Source organism: Siphateles boraxobius, unplaced genomic scaffold (genome assembly GCF_051911475.1).
Source record: "Siphateles boraxobius isolate OS27281-9 unplaced genomic scaffold, OSU_SipBor_1 5, whole genome shotgun sequence".
Taxonomy (NCBI): domain Eukaryota; kingdom Metazoa; phylum Chordata; class Actinopteri; order Cypriniformes; family Leuciscidae; genus Siphateles; species Siphateles boraxobius.
Genome location: NW_027509141.1, coordinates 8,365,245 through 8,380,687, shown reverse-complemented (window position 1 = coordinate 8,380,687; position 15,443 = coordinate 8,365,245). Strand labels below are relative to the sequence as shown.

At 36.3% G+C, this 15,443-nt stretch overlaps 1 protein-coding gene across 5 annotated transcripts in view; it reads left to right on the top strand.

Annotated features, from left to right (window-relative positions):
• The window catches only part of fhit (fragile histidine triad diadenosine triphosphatase), a 371,924-nt gene that overhangs the window by 88,646 nt on the left and 267,835 nt on the right, over positions 1–15,443 (top strand). Inside the window, exon 1 of one of the 5 annotated variants that reach the window (XM_077202668.1) lies at positions 4,093–4,113. The exons of the other annotated variants lie outside the window; for them this stretch is intronic. The gene's annotated coding sequence lies outside the window, so the exon portion shown is untranslated. Of the gene's footprint in view, positions 1–4,092; positions 4,114–15,443 lie in introns of those variants that run through there. 5 annotated transcript variants of the gene reach the window in all.

The window sequence follows — 15,443 nt, the reverse complement described above, 5'->3', positions numbered from 1 at the left end:
CACCGCAAAGCTTAGCCCATTGTGTATGTGTCGAGCGTTTTCACCAGCTTGTAACATCTATATTCAATGAGAATGTTGTGTCATTTGACAGACAGAGATGTTGAGATCAAGAGTGATTAGTTTGTATTTGAAAAGTAGTGGAGAGTGACAGATAGAAGCTTGGTGTCAACTCGTAGAAAGGTTGTTCTTTGTTATACGATGTTGTATTACCATTATCAAGACTTGTACTAAATGATTAGCACTTCTCTGAGTAAAATTCTTGATTATCCTCCCAACCTATTGAAGAATTACTAAACCCCTGTAATTTGTTGATGCAATTATCAAAACCACTCAGATGTTAACATTTATGACATGATGGTACTTGGTACTGAGGCTTGCTAAATGTTTGTTGTTGGGAATCTGTTCATGTAGTTAAACAATTAAAGTTTAAATGAATAGTTTATACTCAAGGACTTTTATGCCCCAGGATTTTGTGTATTTTTGTAATATGATCATTTTACAAACTGAAAACTTGGTATCTCTTTTCCATACCTTCAACATTGTTTTTTTATTTAATCATCCATTGCTCTTCTACTTCTTTTTCTATGGTTAAATCTGTAGGCTTAGGTTTCGGCTCCAGTTTGGGGGTTAGGAAGGTCAACCATGTGACCTGTTAAACCCAGACACCTTTGAGCAGAGTTTGTATCTATTTCTTGGAGTTGGAGGAAGAACTGCTTAACAGCGATTTGTTTCTCATCTCTTCCCATTTCAGTAACCAGACTCATTACTGGGCACATTTCCACCCCAGACACCATCTACCCCCCAACACCCAATCCAAGTGATTCCTGTTTCCATCATAATTACTTACTTGGTTTCACCTTGAGTTCACAGCGTGCACTTTTTTTTTTCATTCTTTATTTATCCCCTGGTCATTCTTATTCCATTCCCCTAATTATCTGCAGCGGCGGTCCTGTCTGTCACCTCAGTGTCTCACCCCTGCTGTCACACAGACCTTTTGTGAGAATAAACTCCTTAAAATCATAATATGCACTTTCTATGTAACCTTTTAAAGGAAAACTCAGCTTGACTCTTAGTGCAGGGGTTAAGTATGCCTCCTCAGATTAGTAGTTTCCTAATTATTCATTGTGGAGCTATAGTGAGTAAACACAGGAAACAAAGTGGAAAATTTTCAGGTCTAAGGTAGAAATAGTCCTTTTGAGCTATGGTCATGTTCCTATTATACTTTTAAAATGATCCATATTTATTTGGTGCATTTACATTTATACATGTAAACAATTCATGTACATAATATAGGTATAATTTACATAATACAATTTATAATGGTGCATACCATTTGTCTTGGTTATGAATTCAATTCACATTTATTTGTATAGCGCTTTTCACAATACATATCGTTTCAAAGCAGCTTTGTGGAAAATGCATGAGCCCACATTACAATTTAGAGTGATCTGTTATCAGAGGTAACTGTCTCTGTTATGCATTTCAGAAATGTACATATACAAAATCACAATTAGCTAAAAATATATTCATTTAAACAATGTAATAATTTAAGGCAGAAACAATGAGCTCATTGAAGTAATGAATACTTGTTTGTTAACAAATGATTATGACATTTAGAAAAATGTAGCATTGGTGCATGTTGATTCAGAGTTTGTGTCATCTGAAGTCTTCGCAAGAGTTGGCGCCGTTTCTTCATAGGTGTAGGGGAATCTGAAGTCTTCATAAGTGGCTGGATCCAAACTGGAGCTGACATATTCTCTAGTTACCTCAGGATGGGCATCCAGAGATAAAACAGAGAAGCAAATAGAAAATGATTAGCATAGCTGCTGCCATCTCCGATGGACCCGATTTTCCCCTCGGACAGGAGGTCTGACATCTAGGGTTCTGACATCGGGTTCACTCCCCCATCAATCCGCACCCCAAAAAAACCCATTTGTTCAGAAGCTCTAGGAATCAAGTCGATCCAGTCTGCACCCTGGAGATAAACTGGCAAAACACTGGTGTATCATATTTTGTACAGCTGCTTGTTCTACTGTGAGATTATCCGATGTGGACTGTACTGTCTACATTAACACTCGCGCCACCAGCCTCGTTCCGTTCTCACAGCTCTCTGCCCCGTCCTGCTTGCCACAATGATCTTATAGTATTTGTTTATAAAACTTTTCGTCTTTTTAAGTAAAGAAAATATAAAATTTAATCTAGCCAATTTTTGTGGATGACACTTGCAGCGTACATTTATGCAAGAGCTGTTTACTTGTCTTTTTTGTTTCTTGGAAGGCATCAAATGTATGGGAAATGCACATACGCAATAATTCAATAATAAAACAAATATTTAATATTTAGTAGTAAATGTGTAAAGATACTGTCCTTATTTGGTATAAATATTTGCATTTCTATGAATTATGGTGTTGTACTCATGGGTGATATTTACTTGGTTGGAATTTTAATAATAGTTGAATCTTACTGTATAAAATGTGTTCAGATTTGACTGTACTTATACTGTTAGGGGCAAGTGTATGAACACATTCTTACAAATATGTTTTGATTTAAATGTAATGATGTCAAGAGATTTGAGGGTTAGGTTAGCTCTGGACGTTCCATGAGTTTTTAGAAGAAACATAGAACAGAAAAATTATTATTATTATCAGTGTCAAATTGAATGAATGGATTAAGCTTGTATAGAATACTTAAAAATAACATTAAATATGTATGTAATTAATCGTAAACTTTGGCTCACAACTTTCTGAAATTGCTTTTAAAAACACTCTTTATTCTGTATAAAGCTAAATTATAGTTGTGATTTCTTGGGCAGCATTAATGATATGTTATGGATTTACATCTTTAAAAAAACATTTAATTATTTGGAACAATGCCTAACGGCATTATTTCTTGGTCAAGTATCATTATTCTCATGAAAATCAATGCTTCTAATTCAACAAATGTATATTACATGATTAATGCGCTTACTACTGTTTTTTTTTCTTCTCTTAGCCATTGATGCTCTTTTCACGTCTTGTTCATTTCCATCAGCTTCCTGAAAGAATAAGCTTTTCTCTAATGTATTTTTGTAAGTGGTCTAATTTTTTTAATAGTCTTAATTTATCCTTTCCCTGTTGTGCTCTGGGTAAAACTGTTAGAGGTTTGATACAAGCTTACTATCTGGTATTTTAAGGCATGGAATAAGCTTGTTTTCCCCAACTCCACTCACAAGCTTCTTGAGGCACAATGTGGTTTTATTCAGTCTTCTGTTGTCATTTGGCTTAAGGGACGCTCCAGACTGACAGTTTAGACAGATAGCTTTCTACATGTACCTCTTGAAGAGCTCATGGGTTGAATTATGTGGCCCACTGCTCCATAGACGGGCAGCACTGTGGATGCTTGTGAACTGACAGACCGGTCTATCCAGTGCCCCTGTGGACTAGTTGAGTCTACTGCTGTAAAACCAACTCTGGGATAAACAGCTCCATTTATAAAGATACTCTTTGACAGCATTGCAGATCCGCTTTGTTAAAATGACCTGGCAACATTCCCAAAAGTTTGTTAAATGTATGTTGGTGTTTCTTCAGCTGTGAGAACTTTTGTGTACTTAAATAAAAATGAAATGCCTTAACAGTTTTCACACATTGACTACTTTGTCTAAAAGTAGACATCAAAGGAAGGAAATGTATTTTTTTTTTTAACCAAACCAATGTAATTTACATCTCATCTTAAAAGTATGCATTTTTAGTATGGGGGGTTATGGGGAAGTAAAGTATGGGGGGGGGGGGGGGGGATTAATAATTTTAGGATCTACAGTATAGAGTGCTTCCAGGGATGACACATTTTTGTTGGCCAAAACCCGGAAACAAGTTTGCATTTTAGCACTTCCTGTTCTATCATGCCAAATTCAATTTGTGTGTGTTTTTAGTGGAATTTTGGTTAAAAGCCTGATATAAGTTTTGTGGTGAACACAAGCTCAAGATATTTTCAAGTTTTATTCCATTGCATAAAACCCCACTTGTGACTTTTTTTTTTTTTAAAGCTTTTACGTGTCTTGAAAAGGCGGTTGCTAGCAAGCGGCTAAATGAGAATACAGAGGTTGTCGGGAATATTAAATGTCGTCACTGCAAACAGGTAAACTCATCTACTCACTAGTCCGCTTTCACAGCCTCATTGTGTTTATAATCATGCTCTTGCAAACTATTCAAATTCACACTTTCAGGGAAAATGTTGTTTTAATAAAGAGTTATTGGAAGATTAGTGATGGTGACGTTCAAGTCGAGCGACCATGGTGTAGTGTGTTTATAGCCTAAGGTTATAGCTTTATTTCTGACGATTGTATTTAGACTTCAAAATTCATAAAAGTTGTATTTGTTTGTGGATATTATATTGATGGACAAAACGTGTAAGTATCATAAACGTGTGTTGATCACAGAGCTTATTTTTAGCGATAATTGAAAAGCCTGTTGAAAAATCCTCTTGGGTTTTTGTTGGCCTACAGAAATACATAATCTCTGCACCACTCTATTTTCAATATTCATAGTGTAAAGCAAACAAATATATAGATAAAAAAAATTATAAATACAAAACAGTGTTAATGAGTCTTCATATAACAAAGAGAAAATAGTTGAAATCTGTTTGTTTCAATAAAAAGTCCACCACGGGGTCGTAAAAGCGCCTGCAGCTACAGTAGCACCAAAACATGAATTTATAGTATGTCCATAACTTAGCATAGCTTTCATGCTTTGTATTAGATATTTGTAGAATTGATTAAAGCTGCCAGAGTGTTAAGATACATTGGTGTTAATGGTACATAGATAGGTTGACAGACATACTTTATTGGTCCCCAAGGGGAGATTCAGACCAAAAGTTTCAAAGCAATAGACCACATTATTCTTAAGACCAAGAATCTTGAAATAAAGACAATTCATCAAAAATATCTGTCCATGTTCTGTCAGAAATAAAAAGATTATCTTTAAAAACCCTCATTATGATTTTAATCTTATCGCAAATGATCTGTTCTAGTCTTTCGCTGTGACACGGTTTCCACAGTTATGGCTTTCTCCTATAAGCTCTTTCCTTTTTTTATCTCTCGCCAAACAATTCAAAGCTTGGATGTAGATGCTGTGGAACACTTTTCATTAACTGACTCGACGTCTTTCAATAGTTAAAAAAACAAACGCTTGTCAGAAATGTGTTATTCACTCATATTCTTCACATTTGTGCATTTGTGTGCATTGATTAGCCAAATGGATTTTGTCCACTAATGAAAAGCACACATTTCACACATTCCTTGTGAATCTTAACATTTACACTTCTTTAAGTTGTCGGTGTAGGTCACTCTCGTCAGCTTGTTCTCATTTCACAGGCGTTCTTGTGTGTATGAAAGGTTAGCGCAAATTAATTTGAAGATGTTAGATTGTGGAGTGAGATCAAGACTATTTCATGAATGTATGTAATATAATTATGCAATTTAGTCACTGTTATTTTTCACCTTCTTTGACAAAATGAATTGATATATATATATATATATATATATATATATATATATATATGTGTGTATATGTGTGTATGTATGTGTGTGTGTGTGTATATATATATATATATATATATATATATATATATAAACTTTGTGCGTCACATGGCAGTTAAAATAGGTAGTAGGTAACCCATATGCCTAGAAATTATAAATAAATAAACCAATACATGTGCATCTCAATTAGCCAATCATATACTGTACATCTGATATATTCAGCTCAGTCAACTAGGTGGTAAAATATTTTTTTTATTTACAATACATCTTGAGACAACTAGGTGTAGTTAGTTAATAGCCTTGTTTTCCCCACGAACATAACACAACGTCTTCTCGTTGTGTGACATGTTGGATCCATTCAGTATAGCAGTTATTCTACATCTCACAAACCTTTATGTTCAGTTTTATTGTAACATCAAATCGTGCCATTTAGTTTGTATCATTTAGGGTCTTAGGGATGGCCTTTTAGGCTTTGCTTTATGAATGCAATGCTAATCGTGCAATTCAAATCCATAGACGCTGGGAAAATCCACAGTGAGAAACGATTAATTTCTCCTGTACACATTTCTCAAAGGACGGTAATATATAATGGTCCAACTTTGAATGTGTTAGTGAATTTATGAGCGGAGGCTTAACCACTCAATACACTACCCTATATTTCCAGTGTGCAGATCCTCATTCATTTTTGTAATTCATGTATATTGGAATGATAATATTTACTTAAAAGTGTACAGTGTCTCCCTCTCTGTGTTTGTTTTATGAAGGACAGTCACGGAGACAGGCCACGGGTTCATAAAACATGTCTGATTAAAAGGATTTTTTGTCCTCAAGCTCATTTTTCAATTTGGTTTTTCTAAACTAGAGCAAAAACTAGGATGGAAGGAGGCAGCGTTGCATGGCACAGGTGTTTTGCACTAGTTTTTACAGCAGGGTGGCTTTTCCAGGGCACTTTTTTGTCTTTTCTATGATATGCTGGCACTTTGGAAATTTTAATGCATACAATATTTTGCTGACTGCTAAATCAGTTTTAGGTATTTGGGATGTATGAGGAGGATAGGCCGATGTGGTTTTGGTTAGAGGATGATGGATTTTTCTTTGTGAGCTCTCTGACATTAAGCGAATGCAGAGATGGTCAGGTAAATACAGTAGATATGATGATTTTGAATCAGTGTTTGAATCTGCTGCAAAAACTATGCAAAAACAATGTTAAGAGTTGATAACTTTGTTTGCGCAAATCTGCTCTTTTCAGTGAATTTGATTCAAAATCTCTAATTCAACAATTTTTGTTGTTGTTGTTTGGACAACATAATTTAGATTTTATTAAAGCTATATAAATTGATATATATAAAAAGCTATTTAAAGTGAAAATCTTGCCAAAAATATGAGATGGTAGTAAAAATAATGTAAAATCAGTGGTGCAAGGACAAATTTAGATTTCAGAGCTCGAATGCAAAAAATTGCAAGCGACGTAAAGCTTCTTGGGGGAGCTAAAAACTGTTGTGAGAATTTTGTAAGTGTAAAGTATCTCGGGGAACACAAACATATTGAGAAAACACGAAAAATTATTTTTAAATATACTGTCATTTTTCTTCCCATCTTGTATTTTTCCATCATCATGCCCCATTATGGATGTACACAACATGACAAATTGATATAGTGAAGATCATTTTTTTCTAGTAATGCTCAGCTCTTTCCTGCGTCCTTATTGCTTGATATTGCTCTTTGTGAGTGCAATGCTCCTACTGAGTGTCTCTCTATCTGGAAGTCTTTGTCCAGTAATCATTAGGGGTGGGTATTGACACAAATTTCACAATTCGATTTGATTTTGATACACAAGCTTGCAATTCGATTTGATTTCGATTCAATATTGATTATTTTGGATATCAGGTACAATAGGCAACATGGCAAATTTTCTCAAGGAAAACAAATCTCTTAACTAATGCTGTAAACTATGGGAGTCAGTTGTAGCCTACTAGGCTTTCATTAGCCTACTATAATATTAAAGGTAAAAAATAACTGATTTGTATACAAACACTCAAATTACACTATTTCTTTTTCTAATTATAAATTATATGAAATATAAACATTTAAATGGTGACTGTCATAAAAACTTGCCATATGTATTCAAACATGCATTAAATATTGAAGAACATGAACAAATTATAATGAATATGTAAAATATTGCATATATTTAGCAAAATGCTCCTCTCTAAAGTAATTTTTTCTAGCTGACTAACGAGTTTATGGTCACTGGATATGGTTTTGCTGAGGTAAAGTGACATTACATGACATTGTTTACGAGCTGTTTCACTGACGTCTTTCCACGGTTGAAACACTGATTAAGCGATTCCATGTAACATGATACGGATTTCGATAAGTTGTACTCTATCTTTTAACACACTTTCAGATGCTTTTTCATGTTTATTTCGCGCTGGAACTGGTATTATTAAGGCGGAAGAGAAGATCATGTTGCTTCTTGATCATGTTGCTTCTCTTGAGCTGAGCTGCGCCAGACCGATCTCACGCCACAACCCAAAACGGTATTTAAGTTTTTGAATTTCGTAAGAAAATGGACATAATTTGAAATCTGAGACTTTTTTTCATATCAATAGTAACAAAGCACAAAGATTATTGCGATTTATTGGATGGTATGCACGCTACAATGTTCTATTCATTCATCAACTGAAAACAGGATGACTAGCCTAATCGATTCTTGGGATTTAAGAATCGATATTGGTTCGTAAAAATGAGAATCGATTAAAATCGAGAAATCGATATTTTTACCCAGCCCTAGTAATCATAGCAGTAATCATAGAGCAGAAATGACATCAAAATGTTATATAAAGTCATGAGAATACATTGGTCAAAAGTTGTTGGAGGGCAGACTTTTGCAGCCACAATCAATTATCAAATGAGGTTACAGTACAGAAGCGCCTTGAAACTTGGAGGCTGCAGGATTTGATTTGGTTTATTGCAGTGAACTGAAAACCGAGACCATTCAGCTATGAATCGGATCCTCATTCAATATTTGCCGAGGTTCAATGATTATGACCTATGAGATTGCAGCGCACTGGTGGGGAAGTCATAATCAATTCCCACGTCCCTGATGAAGAATCGCATTCCCCTTAAATCAATTATCCCATGTGTCTGAGACATATGCTACATCTCAAGTGTCGCCTTCCAAACACACACACAGGAGTCTGAAGTCTGCTGTTAATTCATTTGTTTGATGAAGGACTCTGTGTATTCCTGTTGTCATGGATCTGTTGGCTTTGAATTATGGTCTTCAGGTCACATGTAAGCACTGGATTTTTCACAGTCTTCTGGCTGGGTGTTAGTGCTGCCATTGAAATGTGTGTAGGATCCTACAAACCCTCCATCATATGAAAGGTCAAAGTGACAAAGTCATCAATAGGCCGTTGGGGGCTCCTCTGGGAGCCTTGTAGGCTTGAAAACAGCCGCCCTGCCATTGGTTTAATCCTTTCTGTGCATCTCCTTTAGATGGCCTTTATCCATCTCTGCTTGTTCACCTAATCTCATTTTGGCAACTAATGCCCTGCCCCTGAAAAGTTTGCTGACAGATCACTTGGAGATAATGACTTACATACACCAACAAATTGAATCTCTTGAGTTCTTAAACCTCGAGGGAAAGACTCGTGCTGCTATTTACTAGTCTGCTCTTAGAATATAGTAACAATCAGTGGTTAAATTGGGCCGGGGCTCTGGGGCTCAGCCCCGGCACATAAGCCTGCTCGTTTGCAGTCAGTTGCCTACTGGAAATTATGTCACATAAAATTTGATTAAAGTGAAGATTTTAATAACATATTTCTGACAATAAATGAAAGATTTTTGAAATGGCATGTCTATTTTGTCTCGGCGGAGCTGAGATGAGAACAATCGGAACACGGCCGTATTCCTGTTCAGCTGCTAAATCTCTTTGTCAGTCGACCATGATCGCCCACCGCTCGCGCACGCATCTAGGTGACACGGATAAATGTACGCAAAAGTTCCAGAAATGTACAAAAAGTGCCCTGGCCTTGAATGACAAGTTAAGGAAAATGAGACTAAATCAAAATTAAATAACCAAGACTAGGTTGACCATGTGATTTTTCTCAGGAGGTGTTTTGAGCATTTTACTTCAGACACCGGATTATCAGCAAACTGCCAAGAGAACTGCTAGCTGGCTACTCAAAATAAACTAGCAATATATTCAGTCAGCATATTTGTATTTGATCTGTGTGAATTACAGAAATATAAGACTTGCTTGACCTACATTTAGCTACCAAGCAACCTTTCCACAAGGATAGATTGATTTTATTTTTGTGACTTCTGCATATCTTGATGAGAAATAATGCAGAGTAGGATGTGCTCCCGGACCCCCCTAGGGAGAGCACCCCCACATAATAAATCCCAATTTAATGGGATTTATTATACACACACATACACGCACACACACATATAATGTGCACACACATTTTTTACATGAAAACTCTCATACTAGATGCAATTAATCGATACACACACACACACACACACACACACACACACACACACACACACACACACACACACACACACACGTGTGTATATATATATATATATATATATATATATATATATATATATATATATATACAGGTCCTTCTCAAAAAATTAGCATATTGTGATAAAGTTAATTATTTCTCATAATGTAATGATACAAATTAAACTTTCATATATTTTAGATTCATTGCACACCAATTGAAATATTTCAGGTCTTTTATTGTTTTAATACTGATGATTTTGGCATACAGCTCATGAAAACCCAAAATCTCAAAAAATTAGCATATCATGAAAAGGGTCTCTAAACGAGCTATTAACCTAATCATCTGAATCAACTAATTAACTCTAAACACCTGCAAAAGATTCCTGAGGCTTTTAAAAACTCCAAGCCTGTTTCATTACTCAAAACCGCAATCATGGGTAAGACTGCCGACCTGACTGCTGTTCAGAAGGCCATCATTGACACCCTCAAGCAAGAGGGTAAGACACAGAAAGAAATTTCTGAACAAATAGGCTGTTCCCAGAGTGCTGTATCAAGGCACCTCAGTGGGAAGTCTGTGGGAAGGAAAGAGTGTGGCAAAAAACGCTGCACAACGAGAAGAGGTGACCGGACCTTGAGGAAGATTGTGGAGAAGGACCGATTCCAGACCTTGGGGGACCTGCAGAAGCAGTGGACTGAGTCTGGAGTAGAAACATCCAGAGCCACCGTGCACAGGCGTGTGCAGGAAATGGGCTACAGGTGCCGTATTCCCCAGGTCAAGCCACTTTTGAACCAGAAACAGCGGCAGAAGCGCCTGACCTGGGCTACAGAGAAGCAGCACTGGACTGTTGCTCAGTGGTCCAAAGTACTTTTTTCGGATGCAAGCAAATTTTGCATGTCATTCGGAAATCAAGGTGCCAGAGTCTGGACGAAGACTGGGGAGAAGGAAATGCCAAAATGCCTGAAGTCCAGTGTCAAGTACCCACAGTCAGTGATGGTCTGGGGTGCCATGTCAGCTGCTGGTGTTAGTGCACTGTGTTTTATCAAGGGCAGGGTCAATGCAGCTAGCTATCAGGAGATTTTGGAGCACTTCATGCTTCCATCTGCTGAAAAGCTTTATGGAGATGAAGATTTCATTTTTCAGCACGACCTGGCACCTGCTCACAGTGCCAAAACCACTGGTAAATGGTTTACTGACCATGGTATTACTGTGCTCAATTGGCCTGCCAACTCTCCTGACCTGAACCCCATAGAGAATCTGTGGGATATTGTGAAGAGAAAGTTGAGAGACGCAAGACCCAACACTCTGGATGAGCTTAAGGCCGCTATCGAAGCATCCTGGGCCTCCATAACACCTCAGCAGTGCCACAGGCTGATTGCCTCCATGCCACGCCGCATTGAAGCAGTCATTTCTGCAAAAGGATTCCCGACCAAGTATTGAGTGCATAACTGAACATAATTATTTGAAGTTGACTTTTTTTTTTACTTCTTTTATTGGTCAGATGAAATATGCTAATTTTTTGAGATAGGAATTTTGGGTTTTCATGAGCTGTATGCCAAAATCATCAGTATTAAAACAATAAAAGACCTGAAATATTTCAGTTGGTGTGCAATGAATCTAAAATATATGAACGTTTAATTTTTGTCATTACATTATGGAAAATAATGAACTTTATAACAATATGCTAATTTTTTGAGAAGGACCTGTATATTATATAAACAAAAACTTGTTCAATTGATTTGACAGCACTAATAAATAAACATCTTAATAAATGTATTAATATACATTGCTGGGGTAATGCATTACCAGTTTAACGCAAGTTATGTAATCAGATTACTTTTTTTCAAGTAACTAGTAAAGTAATACATTACTTTTAAATTTACATAAAAATATCAGAGTTACTTTTTCAAATAAGTAATGCAAGTAACTTTGTTTTCCCATGTGTTGACTGACAGCTCTCCTGTCCTCATGTTGAGAGAAATCATGAGCAAGTGCAGAGGAGTTGTGCGCTGTGTGAACATGATGCTTATTGTAGTTCTAGAAATGCATTTACTCATTTCACTTGCACTGAAACATACTTAGTTTGCATTTCCACTGTTTTGGAATACTGAATCTATTACACAATCATGCAATAATTAAATAGGCCTATGTTAAATTACACAAAATACACTTTGTTTAATGTTTAATATCACTTTACTCTTTCCTTTTCCTGACCTTTAAGGATCAGATTCAACTAATTGATTCAAGGATCCAATTAGCTAATAAGCAAAAATGACTTTAGATAAACATCACATTTGTGTGCTTAATATTTTAATATAATATTTTCTTCTTAATATTTTTATGGAAACTGTGAAACACTGGGGTAAGAAAGAAAATGCATTTTTATTTAGCATGGACGTTCTAAATGACCGTAAATATATTTAAAATGTTTCAAAAATGAAAGAAATCAAGTTCAAATTAGTTACAAGAATCCTGAAAAAAATATATCAGTTTCCACAAAAATGTTTAAGCAGCCCAACTGTTTTAAACATTATTATTTTTATTATTAAGAACCATTATTAATAATTGCACAACAATACTAATTGATGATAATTGCACACCAAATCATCATATTATTATGATTTCTGAAGGATCATGTGACACTGAAGATGGCTGCTGAAAATTTAGCAAAATATTTTTAATTAAAAATATATTACAATTAGCATCAACATTAACATCAATTGTAATATTTGTACTGCATTTTGACCAATCAAAAGCATCTTTGATAAGCATATGAGACTTATTTCAAAAACTTAAAATAATCTTTAATAATTCCAAACCATTGAACGAGTTCAGGAGTTCAAACCTTTGTCTCATGGTCAGTGGTTTCATGGTTTTCTCATTCGTACTCATTGCAGCTTGACATTGAGGGCAGTTAAACATAAATCCACTGCCTTAATTTTTTGAAGCAATTTCTTCGCTGTTGTGAAATACTGTAGCTTAAAAACATTGGGATATTAAAAAAAAATCCATGGTTGTTCATGGGTTTTGCTTTCATTTATTAATGGTGTGAGGTGCATTTTGACATTTTGTCGGGTACAATATCCTGCTTACACTTTGAGATGTCTACATTTCCAAAATGGATCCTTTGATAATGTGTGTGATTGACAGGTCTACATGTCTTGAATAGAAATATCTAGACCTTAAGGATATGGATAGTAGGACATGATTGCACAAAGTGTCCTTCTAGATTTGCGTGAAGTGCTTTCACTTTTAAGTTATTTTCAGCAAAATGCCTCATCAATATTTTTTCCACTATTCCTTGGGTGAATCTCAAACAAAAAAAAAGAAAAAGAAAAAAACTGTCAAGAAAATGCCTGGGTCATTTTTCACCCCAAAATCAAAAGACCAAAATGGGAAAATATATTCCGTTTATTTTAGTACCTTTGTTGTATTGTATCCATTGAGACAATCTTTTTCTGACCGTATTTAACATTAGAATAAATAAATACAGTTGTGGTCATACATTTGCATACAGTACACATTGCAGAATCTGCAAAATGTTAGTATTTTTTTTTTTTTTACAAAATAATAGGATTCTATTTTTTTTAATTTAGTACTGTCCTGAATAAGATATTTCACATGTTTACATATAGTCCACAAGACAAAATAAAAGCTGAATTTATAAAAAAATACTGTTCTAAAGTTTCATTGATTTTCAATCTGCGTCGTTACCTAGTTGTTCATGAGTCCCTTTGTTTGTCCTGAGTAATTAAACTGACCAATGTTCTTCAGAAAAAATCCTCCAGGTCCTGCACATTCATTGGTTTTCCAGCATTTTCTGCATATTTAAACTCTTTCCAGCAGTGACTGTCTGATTTTGTGATCCCCATTTTACACTGAGTACAATTGAGGGACTCAAAATCAAAAATCAGACATTGAATAAATGTAAAAAGTTACTTATTTGTACAGTTGATTCGTTTTTTTTCTGCAAGCTGCATAATTTTTCCTCCTCAGATGGATATAGTATGTATGAAAATACATGGCCGTCATCACTCGCCTTTATAAGGTTAAAATGTCTTATTTGTTTGCACATAAGCTAGTAACTAGTGTTAAAGATGCAATACATAATGACACTGGTGTCATGGGTTAACTTTTAGTACTGGCTGGAGGTCAAAGTTCAGCCCCATGCGCAGCCATTCCATATACAGCTGTGACTGATTCATGATGCGTTACAGTACCTCTTTCTAGATCGTGAACATTAATGCTTTTGGCCTTTAAGTCAGCAGCCTGGCACTCCTTCATAGGATCCAAGATCAAAATCACCACAAGCCACAGATCAGCTGTAAGCGTTATCTTTGAACATGCTACAGGCAAAAAATTTCAAATACAAATGTGCCGTGTTGAACACTACAGACACGCAGACCAAGTCATCTCAGAGCCGCATTGAGCGGCTGATTGATTTTGTCGTAAATGCTCCACGAATTTACACAAAGGCTTGTCTATTGTTCATTATCTACCTAGCAACTCACCAGGAGAAGCTTCTGGAAATAAGAATAACAAATAAGATGAGCTTGTGGGGGCGTTCAGAGGCCACAAGACCCGCGGCTGTTGATGCCCTGCGCACAAATCCGAGTACATTTCAATGAAAACCATCATGTTCCATTGCTCTTATCAAAGTCTGTGCTGTAGACTTAAAGGTGCTCTAAGCGATGTCACACGTTTTTGTCACATACAGCAAACATCTCCTCACTATCCGCTAGCTGCCTGTCCCCTGAACACACTGTTAAAAAACACGGTCTCTGCAGACTCCCCAGGCTCCACAAATGGGGCAACTGGGGCAACCCGCACCACGAAACATAACAAACAGTGTTCCAGCCAATAACCGACAAGAAGGACTTGGGGGTGGGGTTTGGGGGGTTAGTGCGCGTACCCAGTCTGCGGGGTGTTGAGGAGAGAGAAGCATGAAGAGGGAAGATTGAATTATATTCTCTTTAAGTTTGACATGGCCGACACACGACCAAAGAGACAACGTTCCAATGAACAAACAGCAAAGAGGGAAAAAGGATAAGAAACGCGCCAAGTCCCGAATTTACACCGGAGAAGCCTTCGAAAGGTGGCAAGAACTCCGCCGGCAGAAGGGCTTCCAATCCGACAACAGCTCTGTTTTTGCCTGCATGTTCGCCTAACCAACATAAGGATATAATTAGCCAGAACTATGCAATCAGCGTTAACTTTGGTGAATACAACACAGGTTTATAGCAGCTAGCGATCGATCTCTATTGTAAATGATCAAGCAAACTCACAGTAGGGCGACAGTTTGTGTGAATGATTGTTTTCACCCACTGTTTGTTATGAATTTGAATGTTCATTTATAGACTATTGACAACTTTGACTAAATTTGTTTACGACGGAGCCGTTGTTTATGC